Source organism: Lissotriton helveticus, chromosome 8 (assembly GCF_964261635.1).
Source record: "Lissotriton helveticus chromosome 8, aLisHel1.1, whole genome shotgun sequence".
Taxonomy (NCBI): Eukaryota; Metazoa; Chordata; class Amphibia; order Caudata; family Salamandridae; genus Lissotriton; species Lissotriton helveticus.
The window spans coordinates 249,160,163-249,184,721 of record NC_136069.1 but is presented as its reverse complement, the minus strand read 5'-3'; positions in this window follow the sequence as shown (position 1 = coordinate 249,184,721).

Sequence of the window (24,559 nt, the reverse complement as noted above, 5' to 3'; positions counted from 1 at the left end):
AGGCCGCATTGAAGCCTCAACAGTGCCATGATAGTTTCGCTGCAAAAGGTGGGCATGCCTACTAAGAGGCACATTGTCACCAATACCTATTGCGCATCCTCTGATAATCAGTATCATTTACTGTACATGCGCAATACGATCAACTAAGAGGCACATTGTCACTAATACCTACTGCGCATCCTCTGATAATCAGTATAATTTACTGCACATGCGCAATACGATCAATCAAGCCTTATTCACTAGCGATTTTGAAAAAGTTAAAAACCAATTATCCAATGAAAACGAGTATAAATAGCCCGCGATTTTCCGGAGCCATTACCTTCACTTCCTCTCGGATGCTAGAGAGGGGTACCGACGGAGAGGTAGGTCCTAGAGATTGAGGGTCTTTCTGATCTTCCTTCCTCTCTCTTTCTTCTGTTGGTCTTTCCTGGCTGGTTATTTGTAGTATGGACTACTCTGAGCCTCTTTAAATAGACTTGCAATAACTATAATTTAGGAGTTGAACAGAATACCTATTGTTCAGAGCCAGCTCTCATCCTTTTTCAGCACTTGGCCTGGTTAGCAGGAGGTCGCTCCTTTTTTAAACAACTAGGTTTTAGTCAGATTGTGCGAACCAGTATGTTGTGAATAGAAGTAGGCACGATGTTTTTCTCATTGCGTCAATCTTTATTTTCGACTTTGCACAACAGAGCGGTGCCTCAGTTTTCCCGAGCGGATGCCGGGTGAGGTGAGGTCCACCACCCACACAAAGCTGGGTGAGTATTAAACATACCTCAATAGAGTTGTCTTTCCCATATGTAATACAATGGGTTAGTATCAAAACCCGTAGTCTATTCTTTCTCTATGGGGTAAAATGGAGATAATGGTTCTCTATGTGTGTCCTGTACAACGTTTTGGTGGCTAATTTAGAGGTCTATACATGTATAAGTATTATTTTTTGTATGTGTTTTTTTCTTATGTTTTTTAGGTAAGGATCACATTATCCAAACACCCCAGGGCACATTGGGGCTCCAAGGTCCTGGTAGGATGATTTGAACTTTTTCACACTCACACTCACATGTTGTTTGAATTTTTTTTTTGTGCAGTAGCATTACATCTTGATCTGGTCCTGAAGAAAGCCGGATAATACTTCCTCTTGGCTGAAACATGTCGACCGTTTTGCACAGTGCCACTGGGTAGTCATATTGTCAGACTACCAGGCGTAGTTTTTATGTTTGATATCAGAACAATACCCATTAAACACATTTTTTGCTCTGACAATCAATTTTAAATTTCACTCACTTTACGCACTGCACCTTATCAGCAACCAACTGAGATAACCTCTGGCTGGAGATAACTATTGGTATCCACAACTATACGTCACATGATGGTCTGGGTGTTGTTTGGATCCACAATTTAATCTCATGTGATGACACTCTGCCACTTGGGTGGTTAGATGAGAAGTTCTCAGCCTCTGGCTATTCTCTATGGTTAGCTATTAGTCTCTTTGTTTGCCTAGAACTCTGTTTCAGGACACACCTGTTTGTTGTTTTTTATGACCCAGATATTCCCCTTTGTAGTTTATAAACCTAGGAGCCTCCTGCTGACAGTCTCGTGTTGCACAAGATCTTACCCGTGCCAGCCTAACGATGTTCTGTATGATGCGGCCCTAACCTGAAGGCTACGTTGCACCTCCACCACCCTGTCCACCTTTGCTTACTGCCGACTTACGGATTAGACCCATGCTTACCGCGCTACTTGATTGTCCATCGTCTCGCAACCACAATCGTCTGCTGCCAACCCACCAAGCGGTTCACGACCCGGGCCGGCTGGCCCACATGCTTCAAGGCCGGTGCTCCTGGTCAGCTTCTCCTGCATCCTGTCTGGGATGCCCCCCTGAGTACCGCTGAGTTGGCTCGAGCTACCCCTGGAAAGCCTGCCAACGTCTTCGGCCCAGACACCGCTGTAATAGTTGCAGGTGCTGATAAGACTAGACATGCATGGTCCTGATTCTTTGTTAGGTGAAGCCTCGCAATCGCTAACGTTTCTCCGGTAGGGTGCCACATTTGTCCAAGACTCGCTGCATCGCACGCCAGTCCTTCTGCCCCTTCTGTATCCTCTGCAGGGTGATTATTATTCTGTTCTTCTGTGCTGATGGCTTTAAGCCCAGATGTCTTTACTGGGATGAATGTATGACATTGTTCTGCATTCTGTCCATCAATTGTTCTTTTTGCATTTGTTACTCAGAGTGGGACGGGTATGCCCAGACATGGGTTCCATGCTCTCCATGCCACTGGAGTCAAGCTATCCTGGCTGATGAGGGCTGAAAGCCTGAAACCGGTCCTCGGTCGCTTGTTTCCAGTCCAGGGAGGACCTGGCTGGCAGTTCGGGCCAGGTACTATTGGGTGCAGGGTCAAGACTGATGTGCATATTGCTGGGTCCACACTGGAATGGCATGGTGAGCAAAAAAGCAAGGGCTTCAGGCCCAGATCTCTGTACTGGGGTGAATGTATGACATTGTTCTGCATTCTGTCCATCAATTGTTCTTTTTGCATTTGCAGGCATCACCGGTGGTGGCAACATCCAAACATCAATTTTCTTCTTCCGATGAGGCGTTCCAGGCATTGAGGCGAGGTCCGATTCTGCTCTCATCTTACTTGGGGGGGTTTGAGTGTTATCACTGGGCCCCTTCCACTTGCCGCCTCACCCCATGATTGGGGGGGGCCAGAGGCTACATTAGGGTGACCAATCGTGATCGCCCTCTCTTTCGCGAGCTTCCGCGATGGGGGCGTGGCTGCCAGCCTCTGGGCAGCGTTTGCCCCGGGCTCCATAGGCACCTCCCCTGGCCCGGGTTTTGACACAGACCCCTATTCTCATAGAACTTTGACAATGCAGGTTCTATGGACTTTGAAGTGTAAAGTGTAGATTGTGTTGTGCCGGTGACGACTTGTATTTCTAACTCTAAAGTGTATAAGAGTAGCGATATACAACTCTATAAATTGGTGGAACCTTAACCTCGAATGAGGTGATCCTTACTTCTTTGTTTTGTAGGCTCAGTCCGCTATTACTGAAGGTAAAATAAAATGATTCCACAAACTAGCAGATGGCATTTTCTCACTACCTACATCAATGCACTGTGATTTACCCCCTTTGCCTTTTGAATCTAGTCGCATGTGTCCATTGAGCTGAGCGACACAGGGCAAAGAGGTAAATGGGCAATCTAGCACTGTTATTGTATCCTCTGGACTCCTGTCATGCTACACTATGCACTTACTTGGAGGCGGCCAAGAGGGAGCTGAACATGGAGGCTGGCATGGGCTTCCGTCAGTGTGCTGGTGGAGAGGCACTTTTGCAACAGTGTCTGGGCCTCAGGGGTTTCCTTTCAAGTTGATGGGTAGTAGGGTGAGCAGACAGAGACAGATGCAGGGCAGCTTGTCAACATATGCGTAGAATGGTGAGGCAACAACAACAAAACAAGAGATTGAGGGTCTGAGGGAACTTTTAAAGACAGACACATGGATATATTCCCCAAATATAACTGTAAACAACAAAAATTGTATCCATGGGTCTATAAGCCTGAAAGAAAGGCTTCTCAAGCTACTGGCACAAGAAGAAAGGGAAAAGAAACCTGGTGGTGTAATCAGTGAAAGTCCTCTTTAAAAGGACGGAATCCCATCACTTACCGTGGTGACATGCTTCATCATCTTGGATCTCCTCTTAGTTGCAACCTAGTGCAACTAAGGGCTGCAACCCCTCACTGAGAGATAGGAGCTCAGGGATTTGAATTTAATTTGAATTTGAATTTGAATTTAAGGGTATTTGTTGAGTGCACGTTTACCAGGCGGTTTCTTGGCGCTGTTGAGGAGGAATCCTGAGTTAGATGGTAGGCGGATTAGATATTAAAAGCCTGTGAAAACAGAGTAGTTTTCAGAGTGCTGCAAAACTCCAGATAGGATGGCATTGCTCTCATTGGGAGAGGTAAAGAGTTCCAGAATTGCGGAGCCAGGACAAAAAAACTTAGAGCCTCCCATTCTGCTCTTCTTAAACCTGGGGACCACCAAGAGGGACAGAGATGAGGACCGCAGTTGTCTGCTGGGGATGTAGGGTTCGATTTTGGACTTAATAAAATATGGAGCAGTTCCCGCCAGAGCCTGGAAAGTAATGCATCCTATCTTGAAGAGGGCCCTTTCTCTAATAGGGAGCCAATGGAGGGATCTAAGAAGGGGTGTAATGTGGTGTGATTTCGGTAAGCCGTATACCAAGCGGCCAGCTTGGTTCTGTACCAGTTGGAGCCGCCGGAGGGCGTAAGCGGGTGCACCATTGTGCAGAGCGTTACCATAATCTAAACAGGAAAGGACCATAGCCATAAGGATCAATTTGAGGGCTGAAAAGGAAAAAAAATGTGAGATCTTTCAGATAGTGCGCAAAATAAAAAAACAGGAAGAGCCCACCGTGCTGATCAGGGAGTGTAGGGTGAGATGTTGGTTAAGCGTAATCCCCAGAGTCTTGACAGAGGGAGAGGGAGAGGGGGGAGGACCAAAAGAGGGGGGCCAAAAATAGAAGACCAAGGATTGTGTTTACCACCAGTGAAGAGAAGCTCGGTTTTATCAGGGTTGAGCTTAAGATGGTTAAAGCTCATCCAATCCCTGATAAAGACCATCACCGACTGGAAATTGTGGATAGAATCAGGGGAATCAGAGAAGTTGGAAATGAGCTGGAGGTCATCGGCGTAATTAAACACCGTGACCTCCATCCTCTGCAGAGCAGAAATAAGTGGAAAGATGTACAAATTAAAAAGAAGGGGGGAAAGAGAAGATCCCTGGGGGACACCACATTGCACTTTGCGGGCAGGGGAAGAAAAGTTCGCCAGATGGACTGCCTGTGAGCGGTCGCTCAAAAATGAACTGAGCCAGGCCAGGGCAGAACATCCAATGCCTGCCGCCTCGACACGGGAGAGAAGGATGGTGTGGTCCACCGTGTCGAAGGCGGCCGACAAGTCAAGAAGAACCAGTGCCTGTGGGAGGTTAGCATCTAGCCCCTCTCTAAGTGTGTCCATAATGGAGACCAACACTTTCTCGATGGAATGGAGAGGGCGGAACCCTGCTTGGCGCGGAGCCAAGTAGCCACTGTCCTCGATGAAAGAGCTGAGGACTTTAGTAGCGTGGCGTTCAAGGACTTTGGCCAGGTAAGGGAGAAGGGAAATGGGCCGATAATTTGCCAACGATGTTGAATCTGCACCTGGTTTTTTTAAGATTGGGATGATGGTGGCTGATTTGTGACAAGGGGGGACAATTCCTGACTTGAGGGTCTCATTGAGAAAAGTGAGAGGAGGGGAAGGGCAGGTCAGGAAGATGTCGCGCAAGATGTAAGCCGGACAGATGTCGGAAGGGGATCCAGATTTGACGCAGGGGAGCAAAGAGAGAAAAATTTCTTTAGACAGAGGAGTTATATGATCAAGGTAGTTGGCATTGGGTGGTGGGTCGGGGTTTAAAAAGGCTGGGGAAGGAGGGGAAATGTTGGCCTTAATGTCTGCAATTTTTCTTATAAAGCAATTGTTCAACGAGTCACACAGGGGCTGGGAAGGTACAGGCTTGGAGGTAGTCCTGTCCGAAGAGGCTAATTCAAAGACTGTGGCGAAGATTTCTTTGGGTTGGTTCTCTGCCCGGAGAATCTTGTTGGAGAAATAGCTGTTTTTTGCGTCTAGGATGGCTTTCTTATACTCAGCCTGGATGGAGGCATACAGTGATTTAGAGGCAGGGCAATAAGTACGTCTCCAGGCACGCTCTGCTCGACGGGCAGCCAATGTTTTCTCCTTGAGGTCCGAACTGAACCATTTATTAACGTCGTGGGCGCGTCTCACCCTAATACGCCTAAGGGGGGCCACCTGATCACAGGCATTGGACAGCCATTTCTTTAAAGTCTCTGCTTGAAGCTATGTGGGAAGTTCCTCTATAGCTGGACTAGAGGCTAAAAGAGAAGAGCAGAGAGAGGGAATATCAACTTTGCCCCAGTTGCGAGCCCAGGTGTTCTTGGGTAGGGGGGGTTTTATGGTTAAACTTAAATCCAGAGAAAAGGAAATCAAATGATGATCGGACCACAAACAGGGGGTGACAGTAGGAGCAGGGATAGGGATATTGAGAGACCAGACTTGGTCCAAAATGTGACCCTGAACGTGGGTTGGAGTATGGATATGTGATATAAAATTCAGACTGTGAAGTGAATCCGTGAAGTCTCTGGAGGGGGCGTCTTCAGCCGGGTCAGATGGCCAAAAATTAAAATCTCCAAGTACCAGGACCGCCGAGTTATTCACCGCCAAAGTAGCTATCAGGTCCTGGAAAGCCGAGAGGAAATGAGGCATATTTTGGGGGGGACGATACATCAGAACACAAGTGATTGGTGTCTGAAAGGAGTTAGAACGTACAACCAAGTAGTCAACTGCTGGAATTAATGGAAAGGGATGTTTTTTTTTTATCTATAACAGTTAGGATTTGCTTCAATCCAACAGATGGGAAGATTTATTTTTTTTAATTCTGAGAGTGGTGGGCGCAGTGCAAAAAGTGTGAATAGTGATGTGCTCGCTAAAATTGGTTGTCGATAGAGAAAAAACGTTATTCATAGTCTATTGGTCAACAAATTAAAAACAGTGCAAATGCAGTTTTAAATAATAACCTCATAAGTCCAAAATCAAGGTCTACATGTTTCAGCCATTTATGATTGAATGTAATCTTGGCCTTCCTCAGGACCTATATTGTAATGCTACTGCGTGTGTAGAACGTGAATATAAACGATCATAGAAATGAGGTTGGACCAATTACAACTTACCAACCTGGTTCCTAGGTACTCAGTGTATTATGGTGTAATGATGACACCTATAATGCGTGAGAAAATCGCCTCTCCTCCTCTGGTAACCGCTCTGTCCTTCGGTGCCCCAGGCCACGACTGAACCAAGATTACATTGTTGGATTGTAGCAAATCCTAACTATTATATATAAAAAAATATCCCTGAGCTCCTTCCTCTCAGTAAGGGGGTTGTAGCCCTTAGTTCCGCTATGTTGCAACTAAGAGGAGATCCCAGACGATGAAGCATGTCGCCATGGTGAGTGATGGGATTCCGTTCTTCTAAAGAGGACTTTCATTGAATACACCACCAGGTTTCTTTTCCCTTTCTTCTTGTGCCAGTAGCTTGAGAAGCCTTTATTTCAGGCTTATAGACCCATGGATACAGTTGTTGTTTAGAATGGTGAGGCACCATTTTCAGGGTGGGACATCCTGTTTACAGGACCGAGTCCATTTTGATGCTCTCCCATATTATTCTATGTAATCTGCCCAATCCAATATGGATTCTTCCACTTTCAGGACACATAATTTAATTTCCAGGAAATGGGTAGACAATACATGGGTAAAGCAATACTTCTGGGTACTTTTTTGTACAGTGCACAGTGTGTTCTTAACCCCTTACTTTATTTTTTGCCCCTTTTTAGTCGTCCTGGTGGATTCTTCAACTAATGATGGTTATCCTCCTCACACTTTTTGCAACTTTCAACGTTCAAGTTATCTTGGTGCATCCGAGTTTTAATGAGTACACAACTTTTTTTTAGTGTTCTTCCATTATACGTATGCAACTTTCTTTGGAGTGCTCTGCTAAATAAGCCTTCTGTGAAATTCAGCAGGGTTGGTACTGACTTAAGTCATTTGGTTTAAGAATTTTGGTGCTTGAACCACATGGATGTACAAACTCTCTTAACATTATTTTGTCGAGGTCTAGAAAAGGAGATTAAGTGTAGATTATTAATACATATAGGGCCAGATGTACGACCAGGGCATTTAGCGACTTGTAATTGCACTCAATTGCGAGTCTCAATTTGCGAATCGCTAATTGCCATGTACAACAGTGTCAGAGACACTGTTGCGATTCCCAATGGGGTCACAAATTGCATGCCTCATCAATATTCATGAGGCACTCGCAATTTGGGACCCCATTGGAAATTGCTGGCCCTCCCAGGTATGGTGGCCTGCTGGGATCAGCAGACCTCCATGTCTAGGACTGCTTTTAAATAAAGCACTCTTCTTTTGAAATGCAGCTTCATTTCCTTAAAGGAAAACGGGATGCAATTAAAAGAAGAGAAATGAAACGTTTTCGTTTAATTTTTTATGGGCACGTCCCTGGGACGACTTCCTGCCCTTAAAAAATATTTTCCTGTGCATTTGCAAAGGGGAAGTAGGTGGTAAACTGCGATTGTCTTATAGAATCTTACATTTCCATGTGACTCCCTATTTGAAAGGGACACCCTTGGCATGCCCCTTCCTAATAGCAACTTGCAAACCCTATTTTGTGAGTCAGTAATAGGTTACTGATCCACAAAATAGGGTTAATACATGGCAAAAGTCATTTTAGCAGTAACAAACGGGCCGAATCTCCATTTGTAACTGCTAAAAATGGTCATGCATGTGCCCCTCAGTCTGACACCTTGTGAAAGGAAGCCTAGGGAAGAAATTATTAAATTGTGTAAGTTGGAACCTCCAGTAGCTTTTCTCAATTTTGCACCAGAACAATATCTTGCTTATGCTGATCTATTTGAAAAGACCATGGCCACATACCCCTTGTGATTGTGCATAAATTTAGCTCACAGAAGGGAAATCCTGTATGGTAGAATACATACTCTCTCTAAGACTGAAAAAAGGTACGCATACACTACTTGGATGAAAAGCTACTCATCCTTCATTGCTCCTGCATGAACCTTTTTATTTTTCATTCCAAAGAAATCTAATAATTTGAAACTTTGCATTCATTATAGCAGATTGAACAAAATAACCATCAATATCCTCTGTCTTAAATCGAGGTCATATTTGAGTCAGTTGCAGGGGCTCAGCTTGCTCTCTAAGGAGCTACCACCTGCTTCAAATAAATGCTGAAGATGGGTGGAAGACAGACTCTTAGATCACTATGAATATGGGGTAATGCCATTTGGTTTGACCAATGCTTCCTCTGTATGCCAAAGATTCATATATACCTTCTTCTCTTATGAATCTTCATGTACTAGTTTATTTAGATATTGATATGTTTCAAATCCTTCAGCAAACACCACCAACCTGTCCTTGGGGTGTTGTGATGTCTGGGAAATAACCAGTTAAGGCCTTATTATGACCATGGCAGTCCTCCAGGGGTGCCATCACCACGCCCTCTGCTGGACTACCACCAAAGCAGTGGTACACCCCCTGCCGGATTAGGAATTTAATCCTGGTTGTGTGGGCGGTACTGCACCAGTCTCACAGTTATGGGCTGTTAGGTTCCCCCTTCCACTCCAGTATCCCTGTTATTTTGGGAACCAGCAGAATCCCAGAGCCTCCTAGCTCCCCGAGACCCCCCCAACTCACTAGTATTCAATTACTCAACCCCCTGCAGCCAAACCCAAACTCCTGACCTGCATGCTCGTCAACTGCCGTTCAGCTGTCCGACATGTGACTGATATCTCTGAAACCATTCTTAATGAAGATATCGATATCGCCTTCCTTACTGAAACCTGGCTCAAAGACCATTCGACACCCATCATAGACCTTCTTTCCCCCCCTGGCTACTCTATTCTCAGAAGGGATAGACCTATAAAAACTGGGGGTGGCCTAGCAATCATTTTTAAAGAAGAATTGCAACTCTCTCCTATTGATAACACGGACTACACAACCTTGGAATACTTAGGTGCCGAACTCAAAATGAAATGCTCCCCCCCTATACGAATGCATACCATCTATCATCCCCCAGGTGAACCCCGTCCCTTTGCTGAAAAATTATCTGACCTCCTCACTAAATCATTACTCTCCAGCTCCAAAAACCTTTTCCTAGGAGATCTCAACCTCCACTGGAACGAACCTAATGACCCGGCAATCAGCCTTGTAAATAATCTCCTCGAGATCAGCGACCTCAAGCAACTCTGCCTCTCTCCTACCCACGCTAAAGGAGCCATCCTAGATGTAATCATCTCCAACCCAGATCTGACATCCCTATCTAACATCATCCCATTGACTGGTCTGACCATCATCTCATTTTGTTCAAAATTCCCCCCCCCCGGCCCCTCCTGCCCCTAAAAAAATAAATAAAGCTACAGTCATAGTCAGAAACTTCAAAAAAATCCCTCCTGGCGCACTGGAGCATCAACTCCAATCCCAACTTAGTCTCACCCCCCCACCTCTAATGCTAATGACCTCACGGAGCATTTCAACAAAAATGTAACAGAGGTGTTAGACCAACTTGCCCCTTTGAAAACTAAAACCTTAAGAAATGCCCCCTCTAAATCCTGGTTCACACCAGACCTTAACAAAGAAAGACGCTCGCTGAGACTGGCGGAAAGAACATGGAGGCAACACCCCTCCCCATGCCACCTCACCCTCCTTAGAACAGCGAGAGCTTCTTACAAAAAACACATCTTCTCAGAGAAAGCGTCATTCTGTCGTCTCCAACTCTCACATGCCAAAAATAGACCTAGAGAACTGTTTAACATCATTAGAAACCAAACCACCCCGGCACCCCTTAACCCGATTGCCTCCACTAACAAATGCGAAGAAATTGCCAACTTTTTCTATGAAAAGATTGAAAAAATAGACCGCTCCTTCCTCAATATTCTACCCTCGCCCACCCCCCAACCGCCCGTAATCTCCGCACCTCTTTTACCTCCCCCTTTGAACACTTCCATGACCCGCTCTCCCCCCCTCCCTTCCCTCAATCCGCCCGAACCCATCTCCCTTCCGCTTAAAAATAACGCCTCATGGCATAATTTCCACCCTGTATCAGAACAGGAGGTCTTCGACATTTTAGCCAAAATTAAACCTTCCTCCCACAAAAAAGATCCTCTCCCTTCCGCACTCATACAAGAACTCAAACATGTCATTGTCCCCTACTGGACCAACATCATCAACACCTCCCTTTCAACAGGTAATGTACCCATCTCCCTTCAACTCGGACAAATCACTCCCATCCCCAAAAACCCCAAAGCTGACCCCAACGAGCCCAATAATCTCCGCCCCATCTCCAACCTTCCCCTCCTCTCCAAAGCCCTGGAAAAATGTGCCCTCCTCCAACTGGACAAACACATTGATACATTTAACCTGCTCGACCCCCTTCAATCTGGCTTCCGCAAAGGGTGCAGCACGGAAACCGCACTTCTTAACATAGTTGATGATATTCACCTAGCCTTGGATAAGGGTGATACCTACCTACTCATCCTTCTTGACCTTTCCGCGGCATTTGACACTGTTTACCACCCAACACTACTAAACACACTCAAAAACCGCTTCGGCCTCAGTGGCACTGTCCTTACCTGGTTCACTTCCTACTTTCAACATAGAACACAACAAATTAAAATTCAAAACTGCCTCTCTAACCCAACCTCGGTCTCCCTTGGCGTCCCTCAAGGATCCATCCTCTCTCCCGCTCTCTTTAACCTCTTTATGGAACCCCTTACCCGGTCACTCAAACAGGAAAAAATCAACTACCACCTATATGCTGATGACACCCAATTGTACTATAAAATCAAATCCCATGCGGATATCCTACACCTTAACTCAGCCTTAACCAAGATCCAAACCTGGTTCCACATCAATCACCTGAAACTCAACCCAAATAAAACTGAGATCATCCTCTTCTCTCCCAAAAGCAACCTATTCCCCATCCAAACATGGATCGCCGACCTCAACGCGCTAAACTGCTCTCTCTCCCTCGCCGACTCGGTTAAATCACTAGGCATCACTGTCAACAATAAACTCACACTTAATTCCCACATCAAGAACTCTGCAAAAAGTGCTCTCTTTACTCTCCACCATCTCAAAAAAATCAAACCCTTTATCCCAGATGAAGATTTCAAATTAACTATCCAGTCTCTTGTTCTATCCAAAACAGACTATGGCAATGCCCTTCTCTCTGGCACCCCCAAAATTCACCTGACCCCCCTAAAATCCGTTCTTAACCTAGCCGCCAGGTTAACAACAAACTGTAAACGCATGGACCACATCTCTCCTGACCTCAAATCCCTAAAGTGGCTCCCCATTGAAGGCAGATCCTCCTACAAAATTGCCTGCATCACTCACAAAGCCCTTTACCAGAAGACCCCATCCTACCTCTCCAGTAAACTGAAAAAAGCTGGCTGTGCCTGAACACTGAGAAGCTCCAACACTAGCCTCCTCATTCCCCCGTACTCAAAAAAGCTGCTTCCAAATCCCGCTCCTTCTCAGATAAGGCCCCAGCCATTTGGAATGCCCTACCCAAAGACCTTCCATGCAACCCCTCCTACCCCAGATTCAAAAAAGACCTGAAAATGTATCTACTCAGCACATTCTGGGGAAAATAATATCCCTGATCTCCTTCCTGACCACCTCTCCTCCTCCCTCCCTAGACCACTCCCCTTTCCCTCATTCCACCCCTCCCATCTTCCTTTTCTCACCTCCCTTCCCCCTCCCTTTACCCCCCACTACCGACTATTGTCCTTTGAATCCTCCATGACATTCTATAAATGGTCCTATCTACAATTACACTCCGGTCCCTGCAACTTGCTACTCTATCCCTACCTATCTGTGCCTTCAATCCTTATTGTTTTGCCTATATTATTACCTGTTTTTGTACTGATTCTAACACCTGTATAACTAGTATGTTGCCAATGTATTACCATTGTTTGTTATTGTGTAATGCCATTACTGATATAAAGCGCTCTGATACCCTTGGGTGGAGCTAGCGCTATATAAAACCTTCAAAATAAATAAATAAATAGGCCTAACATGGAGCGTGCCACCATGACAGCACCTGCATCATGTTCATGCAGAAACAGGGGTGCAATTCCAAAGGGGGTGCAACATGTGCCCTCCTGCAAGCTCCCCCAGACACACAAGATGTACAGTGCTTTGTTAGGGTCCCCTTAGTTGCCTCTCCATCACCCTTTTCATGGCAGGCTCTCCACCATGAAAGTGGCAGTGGATAGGAAACTCAGAATATGCTCTGCAGTGTTGCAGTGGCACCGCCAACATATTCCTGTTCCTGACCGCTGCGTCAGTGCTGCAGGATCCTGGATTCCCAGTGGACTCAGCGTTCCTGTAGCGGTCCAACTGCCCCACTGTTAATACTGAGGGGGGGCCTGCAGTGTTACGGTGGTCAGTCCGCCACCACGAGTACTTACAATAAGGCCCTGTATCTACACACTAGAAAAGTGTCTTTTTGAAAAGACATACTTGGAATATATGAGATTTATTAAAACTCCTAGAGGCTTGTCTATGAACCTTAAGGTGAATACGGCAGCACTGCTTTGGTTCATTACCCCTGCTCCAAATTTCACGTACATAGATACCCAAGGTAATTCAAGCTTCTGACCAATGCCTCATACAATGCTGTAGTAGCAGCCTTGCTGCAAATGAAAAAAAGATGACAACACCTGATCTTTTCCCATTCTAAAACTCCCTCCTCATCAGAACAAAATATTTTAGTGGTTGCTGAAGAAGATTTGCCTGGAAATAGGCGTCTTTGAAGTAGAGACACTTGTTAATAGGATCTCAATGTCCTTCAAATCAGAATAAACCATACAAATCTTCAGATATTGCCAATGAAAAAACAGCCATCAAGCCCATCAGACATACTTCAGCACTTAATACAAGTTCATGGTTATTTACATTGCTGGCTCAAACTATATGTTTGTTAATACCTTATCTTATTGACATTCAGTCACTCCAGTTATAGAATCTCAAAATATTTTCACTCCAAAACCTTCCTTTTTAGAAGAATACAGGAAAGTTTACGAGAATTTGTTTAAGAACTATGAACTTGGAAAAAAGGAGAATGTCTATTTCCTGAAAGCAGATTTAATAATGCCAACTTCAGCTATACAAAAGACTATTTTGAATTTATTTCATATTTCTCTGAGTGGAGGTCAAGTGTGCAAAATTAAAACCTTGGATATTGTCATTCGATCTTTATGGTGGTCAAGCTTACTTTAGACGTGGACCAATATTTAGCTTTGTTTTCAATCTGTTCCGATGCAAATCTGAGAGGTTACTTCAACCTTTACCCATTGCACCCATGCTTGTGCATGCCATCTGACTTTATTGTTGAATTAACAACACCCTCTGAAGGTTGTAATACTATCATGGTCACATAGATATTTTTTCTAAAATGGACCATTTCTCAGAAAAGAAATGGTTCAATGTTTCATTAATTATATATTTAGTCTGCAAGGCTTCCATAAATTATGTTATCTGACAGAGGTTCAGAATATGTCTCCATTTCTGGAAAACCAGTTGTCCAGCCTTAAAACAATTTACAATATTATTCTTAGAATTTCATCTCCAAAACTAATGTTTAAGCTAAACAAACCAATCAAACTCTGGAACGGTTTCTGTTGCACATCTTATAGCAATTGATTTTCTTTCTTGTCTTATGCCAAGTTTCCCTATCCCAACACCATACACTATGCTACCAAAAATAACCCTTTTCTGTTTGCAGGATTTCAGCCGTGAAAGAGTCCTCAAGAAATCTCAGTAGTAGGAATGTGCCAGTTCTGAATTTCTGCATCATCTATTAGACATTAGAACTAATGTCAAGAAGAGCCTTCAAGCAGCTAAGGCTACGATGTAGACACAGTCAGATCATCATAGGAGCCCTGAAATCAGCTATTTTTACTTTTCTGTCTGTAGAAAATTCAGTTTGATTGAAGGTCGTAAAGACAAACAACAACCATAATCCCTGACAGGGTGAACCACAAAATTCACTAAATTAACCTGTGCTTAACCCCATGACAGCTTGGAACAAACACAGTCAGGCTTAACGTAGAGGCACTGTCTTAAGTATGTATGCAGCACACAAACAATGGTAAAGTAAAAACTCATTATAAGAAAATATCCCACACCAATTTAGGCAAATAGAGAACAATTCAATGAGTAATATGACACTGAAACCAATTAAATCCAATCAGTAAAACTAGGGTTATGAACTTTTAAAGTTTTAAATGATAAATAGCTCCTAAAAGATCAAAGCTCCAACTGCTGGAATCTGGTCTTGCGAAAACGGGGCAACGTAAAAAGTAAGGATAACAAGATGGAGTGCAGTTCGGCTACACGAGGTGGCTTGAGCCCAGTCTTGGCCTACCTCTGACTTTGATGACATTTAGAGGAAAAGTTCCTGAGAAGGTAAAGTTCAGTTGGGAAAGGCATCCAGAAGTGTATGAGGAGAAGTCAAAAAGTTCCAGTGGGACAAAGCTGCAAGCTGTAGCTGATGAGGGTTCCACAATACCGTCGCTAGGAGGTCCAGCTGAAAAGATTTGCTGCTGTGTAGACGAACATAGAAGAAGATACAGCAAAATCAGGCCGACCTCTGATGCACATCAAGCAGGTAGGTTCCAATTTCCTATTGGTTCTCGGGTCACTTTTTGTTTAAAATGTTTCTAAGTCCCATGTTTCTGGTTTTGGCTCTGGGAGCACCTTTAGCACAACTTCTAAGGGACCAGGATCGGTTTGGCACCACTTGGGAAGGTTCACGGAATATGGAGCTAAATATGCCCCTGTAGATCGAACAAGAGGCCAGCCAATTAGCCCTTGGAGTCTCTCTGGTAGTCCTGGGATCAAGCAGCAAAGCAGGCCTCAAGCAGCAGGGTAGTCCTCTGAGGATACGAGTCAAGCTTCAATCAGCAGTGCAGTCCTCTGGTTGCAGCAGTGCTGTCCACTAAGGTACAAAGCAAGCTCAAGCTGCAACCCTCCCATTGTTGGCAGAATGACCCATCCTGCTACTAGCCCCAACTCCTTTCCTGAGATGTGCCCAGACCCCTCCTAGAGACCTGTCACTGAATCAAAGAGCAGTCTTTTGAGTTTTAAATGGAGTCTAATCCTTTTCTCTAATATGTCCTCACCCAGCTCATAGGAATGCAGCAATACACACATCTGTCTGGTAGATTCTTCTCCTGTTCATGTCTTCACCAGGCAGGCCTGGGTTTCCCAAAATGGAACCCAGTGCCCTCGATGTACTGCACCATTGCAGGCACACTCACTCAGTGTACATTCATAGTACATTCTATTCAACACCAATACCTTGATACATTGTACTTTGCATGTACACATGCATTCAGCACACACACTCAATTTGCGCTCATGGCTCAGCCCTGAAGCTTTTCTGACTTTAACCAGGGTGTGTATTTCATAACACTCACACTGCCAGCACACTCCTCACCCTTCATGTACTGTACAACAGCACTACATCTCTCACGTAATGTAGTCCTCTCAAGCTTACATACACTCAGGACATGTACTATCCACACATGCTCTACACTGTACTGCTCTATTCCTCTACAGTACCCTTCCTAGGCACACATACATCAAGCATAGAGTCATTAACCTTGTGCTATGCAATACCACATGTCTATCTGATGTAAGGAAACGGTTAGCTAAGCACATAGCAGCAGGACATTTAAAAAGGTGAGTGAGATGGTAGGCCTCATCCCAATTACATAGGGTAGAAAGGTATTTTTCACTAGTACTGTTCACTACACTGTATACTGCCTTCACCATGCTTGTGCTGGTGAAGGTAGTAGCTTTCCGGGACAAAAGGGGGTGGTGATGATGGTCGGAGCATCTGAACCAATCAAACACTCACACCCAGTCAAGAGATCTGGGTTTAATCCATCACCATTCTTTAGCCCACTCTGCCACCCCAGTTCAGACATGGCCATATGCAAATCAGTCTGACCCTGTGCCTCATGGGAACAGTCCGAACTGCCAAGCCATGCCTTCCCTGGACTGGAATCAAGCTTCCTAGGACCGGTTTCTGGCATTTCAGCCATCTTCAGCCAGGCTTGCTTAAATCCAGTGGCAAAGTAGTAGCTTTCCATCACTATGAGGGTAGTTCTTTGGGCGCCCCTCCTGATCCAAAAAGACTGCAAACAGTGAGACAGGCCAATGTCATGGTGCACACGCGTGATCCATGTTCGCCTATGACAAAAAGTCAGCATTAAGAACCGTACAGTTGAGCACTTAGGGCAGGGGTACGTGCCCCTTACCTTGCAGAGGACTTTTCCGTCCCAACAAAGGGGTTGCATTGTCATCAGCACACCTTGATTACAAATATGTATTACATGTCTTCAAGCATTTATTGATTTAAAATCCCAATAATTTAAATGCAGCACATTTATACTTGAAGGTTTTTGTTTGTGAGCAGGGGCTTTTTACACCACAGAGCACATAACACAGAGCTACTTTGTTGCAAGGATCCTGCTCCTACACAGAACTGTGCCCAAAGACCCAGGACATCAGTGAATTTTGGTGTACCAGAAACTCACCTCAGTACCTAGAAAACCCCAACCAACTAGCATCACTGTCACATTAGCTCTTCGTCCTATAGCAAAGGAACCAATGATTAGACAACCAAGAACATGCGACTTAAGACCAACTCAGGAATGGTGGGAAGTGAGAACACTCTTTCGTTATACTCTCCTACCAGTCCACAACAGGAGTAAATAAGAGACACAGGTTAGGTTAAAAATATTTATTTTTACAACGTGCTCTCAGGTGCAGTATCTTTGCCAACATAAGCAGACATATGATTAGAAATAATATGATCAGCATTGTTACAATTCCATAAAACACAGAGGGAGAAATCATATTACAATGATGGTGAAAACAGGTCTAATAGCACCTAGTTATAACACCCTCCCTATCTATGAACTATGTTTATAAACTATAGAACGTCTTTTAGGCTTGTATGGGGGACCCCATTACCTCTCAGCTCAGCAAAAGTAAATCACATCAGGATCAGCAAAAGCTCTCTGCATCCCTGGAAATGGAAAATCTTCCAAGTGTGTGAAATCATGGCTGCAGTGTAATAATAAAGGCGCCAGGATTATAGTTGGCTCGCAGCTGCCATTTGCTGTGTCTAAAAAAACGTTAGCCGATCAGTTCGAACAACAGCTACAATGTTATGATAACCTTGATGGCTTCAGCACTCACTGTGCAGACTAGGGTCACAATGTAAGTCTAGGGATGTCGAAAACAAGCCTTTCCCATGTGAAGACATTTGCGCAGCCTAACTTACAAAAATAGCTACATGCAGTGTTGTGTGCAAAGGCAGAAAAAGGTAACATGGCGTTTAAACTTCCAATAAGCCATGCTAACATGACATGTGTGCAAACCGGGCCAAGCCCACACTACAACTTGAGTGGGTGACCCAATCAGTTTTGCAGGCCCATTAGTAGCATTCAATTTACGGGCCCTGGGCACATGTAGTGCCACTTTACTAGAGACCTACAAGTAAATTAAATATGCCAATTGGGGATGTTAACAAGTTTCAAGGAGTCAGCAGTGGTAAAGTGCGCACAGTCCTAAGGCCAGCAAAAATTAGATCAACAAAAAAGGAGGAGGAAGGCAATAGATTTGGGGGAAGGGCAACCTAAATCTGACAGGTCCAACATTCACATAAACCCACTATTTTACAACTAGCCAATTATATGAAATAGATTGCCCCCTTCTGTCCTAATATCATCAGAGGTAACTCAACAAATGTGATACAATAAAAATGGAAATACTCATAGATGCTCTGTCTACAGCAGGCAAACAAGAAGAATCTTGCTGAGCCACAGTTTCCTGAGAACTGCATGTCATTACAAATCAAACAGTGCACATTTTGCTGAGTGAGGGGTCAAATTAGAAAATATAAAAATATGATGACTATTATTAGACAACAGCAGCCATATTTTTCGAGCTGGAGATGAGGCATACTTGAGGTCAGAAAAATGCATTTCTAAACATCACAGTTCTTTTGTTTTCAATTGCAATGGCTCATATTAATATACACATATGATTCTAATCAGACAAGAGTTCCCACATAGCTAGGTTATTGGTAATTGCCTTAACTGTATTAAGGTAATTTCATTGCCCAGTCTTCCAATAGTGATCCTACAAGCAACTTCCCCAGCAGAGAAATATGTATGAGACATCTGCCTACAGGGTCATCCTGGCACGCTAGCAGACAGGCCACACACACAGGCGCCCCTAATGGGGACGTTCCTTTCAACCAGTCATGGGACTGTGCAATGCAAATAAATTAATACAATTACTATGAAGGTAATTACATTGCCTGGCTCTTGACAGTGCTAGATTGCATATGTGTTGGCTGTTCTTCGCAGTGGGATATACACAGATGCTTTACATTGCGTGCTGCGAGGAACAAGGAATAAAGGGTATTTCCTATTTTTTAATCTGTGGCTGGGGGCTCTGAAACAAGTGAAATGGGCAGAATTATGAGTGGCTTCACCCAAGCCTATATATAACCATTCCAGCACACTTAGATCGTCATTATGGATACCCTTGCATCAAGCCCTGGAGTTACTGACACCAGTGGCATAGACAGTAAGTACTCCAGGGGGCAAGGACTTCTGCAATACCAGCAACTTCAGAAGTACCTGAACATTTAGAATGAACCTATGAGTGTAGCAGTACTACCTCTTGGTGCACTTTCGCTGCTTCATGGATAAGGTTAAACTGCATAACAGCACTCAATCTTATGCTATCTCTACCACAAAAGTATCGGTGGGAAATGCAGAGCTACAAATTTGCTAAAGCATACTTTTAAGGTGTGAGAGTGTAAAAATCCATGTTTTTATTTGAAGAGAAAGTGAGGAGGCCCTGAATAAATTATTTAAAAACCCTTCTGCTATGGAGATAGTATATAACTATCTATCACTTTGCTCTGTGGGAGTACCACTGTGTTTTGTTTAACTATGTGATCTTGGAGATTTCATTGTGTCAGATATGTTGTTACTCGTGAACCTTTGATATTCTGTTTGTCCTTTACTTTGAGTTTTTGGGCCAGATGTACGACCATTTCATCTAGCGACTCACAATTTGCGACAAATTGCGAGTCAGAAATTGCGAGACACTAAATGAAATGTACAACAGTATGTTTAACACTGTTTGCGATTCCCAATGGTGTCGCAAAATGCGAGGCGCTAAATGAAATGTACAACAGTGTGTCTAATACTATTTGCGATTCCCAATGGGGTCGCAAATTGCTAGGCTTATTAATATGAATGAGCCTCTCGCAATTTGCGAGCCCATTGGGAATGTCAGCCCTCCCAGGATTGGTGGCCTGCTGGGCTCAGCAGACCACCATATCTGGGACTGCTTTTAAATAAAGGATTTTGTTTTTAAAATGCAGCCCGTTTTCCTTAAAAGAAAACAGAATGCAGTTTTAACAAAAAATGTACGTTTTCGTGTAGTTTTTCAAGGGCAGGCAGTGGTCCCTGGGACTAATTTTGCATGCATTTGCAAAGGGGAAGTGGTCCCCTGGGGACCCACCCCCCATTTGCGAATGCATTACCACCAACTTGAAGTAGGTGGCAATTGCAAGTGTTTTGCGACCGCAATTGCGGTCCCAAAACATGGTTCTCATACTCGCTATTCTCGCTATTTGGAAGGGAACGCCCCTTCCAAATACCAAGTGGCATCACCTATTTATCGAGTCGCAAAAAAATTGTGACTCACTAAATATGCTTTGTATATGGCCCATGATGTTTTGCATGCACAAACGGGTTCGCAAACCCGCTTGCGCATGCAAAAACAGGTCATACATCTGGCCCTTTGTTCAGTCTGCCAAGCAAATTCTTTAATTCTCTGTATTGCTATAAGACAAATTGTTCTATAACTTTTACCTAAGATTGTGTTTCTGTTCCTTCAATAGTATGTTTCATAGTCTGAGTTATTTCTTTTAAATGTGGTATCAGAAATATTATGCTTACTGAACTCCCCAATCTATTGAAGGTTAGGAAATACATACGAAATGTATATCTCCATTTTCTAATAATTCGTTTTTAAAATGTAAGATGTTTTCTTGATGGCCGTGGCTGGCTGAGAAGCAAGATGGCCGCTCACTGAGAGGGCCCTGCTGGCCGCAATCATATTCCTACATAATCCTCTATAACCAAGAGCACAACGCAACTAAAAAGAATTGGAGTTTGGAAGTGACGGAGGCGCGGATCGACTGCCACGTCGAGTGAAGCCAACAACCGGTGAAACTAGCTGTGGCCCGGGTGAGAACTAGGGGGCTTATAATATCTTTATATGCGGACGACATATCTCTATACGTCATCAACCCAGCAGCTAATCTTAACCCAGTTTGGTGGGTTGTCTGGTATACAAATCAATTGGGCCAAATCAGTCCTATTCCCACTAACCAGTGACACTTTGCCTTTCTCGCTAGAGTTTCTGGGTGTTAGGCTTTCCAGAGACTTACAAAAATTATGGGGAGCAAACTATGGTAAGGCAGTTACCTGGCTGGAAAGCAAGGTGCAGTCTTGGACTTGATTGCCACTTTCTTTAGCTGGGCGTGTGGTGAAAGCTAAGATGGTGGTATTACCAACATTTCTATACTTATTTGTAAATCTACCCCACCTTCTCACACAAGCCTGCTTTAAAACCTTACGTTCTCTATTGGTGTCCCTAGTGTGGGCAGGTAAACAAGCCCGAATATCGTTGGAATTACTAACTCTTCTGCTGGTCCAGGGTGGACTGCGAGCCCGAGAGCTTCAACTCTATGCCTTCTGTGCACAAGCCCAGTTTCAGCACCATTGGATCCACCCTGTGCCGTTCCAGCCTCATGTGGCAGTGGAGATGAACAGAGTGACACCAACCCCACTCTTTGAGGAATATCTCAACTGTATAAACGACCCCGGAAGGAGGTTGACACAGTTGAGGCATTACGATGAAGCTGGGAGGGGTTAAGAAACAGAGCCAAGTTGGAGAATCTCTATGCTCCATCCATGCAGTTGGTCTTTCACCCACACCTCCCTCCCCTAGGAAACAAGGGTGGTGTGGCTTTAGCAAAGCAGTTAGGCCTTAACACATTTGCTGATCTCTACCTTGCGTGAAACTTTAGATCTCCATCGACCGAGGAGGAGGGAATGAAACCAAAATTTGCGGAACTATTCTTGTATTATCGCTTACAAGCGGCGTGCAAGCAGAGGTATGTGTCCTTCCCAGAACCACCTCCTACATTACTCACTCTTGAACAAATGCTAACCTGCCCTTCACCCCGTAAGCTCATCACACATCTATATAATACCATGCAAAATACACATCTGGTGATAACACCCAAAGCGCTATCAGACTGGAACGAATAGCTTAGTCCTCCACTAACGGAGGAGCAATGGAAGTACTGCTGTGTTCAATTATGCATGTTGTCCCCCAACTACAAGTTAAGGTTGATACACTTCAAATTTTTACACCGATTCTCTTGTACCCCCACCTAGTTGCACCGGATGGGGTTTAGATCTGACACTAGCTGTTGGAGATAAGGACCTCACCTGCCACCTTCTTTCACCTGGCCTGGTCTTGCCCACACATAGCAAAATATTGAGTAGCCATTTGTAATACCATTGGGGACATCCTGGAGACATCAGTGGAAACCGGCTGCCTACTTGCCATGCTACTATTACTGGCAAAACGTAGAGTAGCCATGCAATGGGGGACAGCCACCGTCCATTCAGCCAAAAGCTGGCTACAGGATATCACCTTTTGTTATACCCAACTGTCGCTATTTTGGAAAATGAATGCCTATTACTTCCAGGCCCAAAGATAATTGGGAGCCAGTGTTAGCCTGGTTCTGCAACAAGGCAGAGGTTGACGTCAATGGACTTAGCCCCCTCAAAAACAGCGATGCAGGTGAAACTGCTCCTCCTGGACACTCCCATGGTCACATAGGGGTGGTCCCCTCAGTAGATGTAGGTTCATAGGCTGAATGTGAATTAGGACTATGTTAATGTAATAGGATATTGTCACTCTGCTGTGAGTACTGCTTAGCTGTTCATACAAACTTGATTTAAGCACTGGCCTGTTGTTAATTGTTCAGTTGTTTGTTAAGAAATGTCAATCATAAGCGCCGCGATTGGCAGAAACCATTGATGAATATTGTATCATTGTTATATGTGGAAACATCAATGAAAACCATTTAGAAAAAAAGAAATTCTTGATATTCATGGGCCAGATATTCAAAGACATTTTACGGTCTCAAAGTCTGCTATTTGCAAATTCACAGAGTTTGTGACCACAAAATGGCTTTTTTTGACGTACCAATACCAGTTTACCAAATCGCTAAATGGGTTTGGAGGGGTATAACAAATTGCTCTTTGGATGGGGCGTGTTTGGATCTAAATTTGGATATAAATTTCTGATTGATTGATCTCCTTTTCAAATAGCGATTTGTTATGATATTTATCACTGTTTTGTGACCGAAAACCAGTGGCAAACACTGGAAAGTCACTGAATCCTTAGTTGGGAGTGGTAACATGTTTGCAAAAAGGGAGGACCCCTTCCTCTTTGTGAATGGTTACAAAACATTTGTTGGGGTGCAGTCGTTAATCCAGGGGACCTCTGCTAATTCTCAAACTTGTTTAAAATGTATATATTTATGTTCAAACAAGCATGAGATGCACTCCTGAAAGGGTTATGGCTTTCTGTTATTTATTTGCCAGCCACACTAAAGCCAGTTGATGTGTTTTGACTACAAGTCTTGATCAGTTAAAGTGGCCACCATCTTTGGTCACTATTTATATTGACCTTCCATAGTTTTCAATTACCCCACAAAGCATTCTGATAACTATGGTTCATCTTTGGAATGAAATCTTAACATTAATGATAACTCTAAATTAGACATATGACAAGTCATTCTAATTCCCCACTGGTCATAAATTCTATTCTCATCCATAGTGCTTGGAATTACCCTGTGCATATAATGTTATCAACTTTTAAATATATCACACATGGGTTTGCCGGAGAACCTGCTGCCCTCTAATGGGCCTTACCTCAGCAATAATTTTTGGGATATATTCATATTCAACTAATTTTCAAAGTTAAAAACCCCCAAAAACATTTTTGTAAAAAATATGTATGCTAACAATCATCTTATGCACACTGCTGCAAACTGAAATTTCACCCTCATTTTAAGTTGAGTTCTTTCCTAATTTAATATTACCCTCTTTTGTCCTTAATCCACATGCACATCCTCCCACAATAAGGCCCTACCTAATGTTTTGCATTTGATCTTACAAGAAACAAACAGTATATGAGTTCTTCATAAGTGTACATGAAATTCCTCATCTCGATTGTGTCCATGAGGAGATTTTGTTCTAGATTTTGTGATATATTTTGATTCCAACTGTCATAAAAGCCATCTTTTGTCACCCCCCCTTATTGGTTTCTCCTGTAGATTAATGCCCCAACATTTTAGGGATGGTGCATGTCCATCATGAGTTATTTTGTAATGTCTTGCTACGAGATAATACGTTTCTTTATTCTTGATGGCCCATAGGTGTTCAGATATTCGCTTTTGTAACTGGCACTTTGTACTCCCTATGTATAACAGATCACACTGACATTTCAGTATGTAAACTGTGTTAGTACTTTTACAGGTGATCCTTTTCTTAATTTGATATAAACGTTAATTGATCTTATATTCTTTAATGAAATCCTGTGTTTGCAAGCTTTGCAGTTAGCATACTTTCAAAATCCATTACTCTCTTTTGATCCTAACCATGAGTTCATTTTATCCTCCTCTTTTGTTTTAAAGAAATGGCTGCAG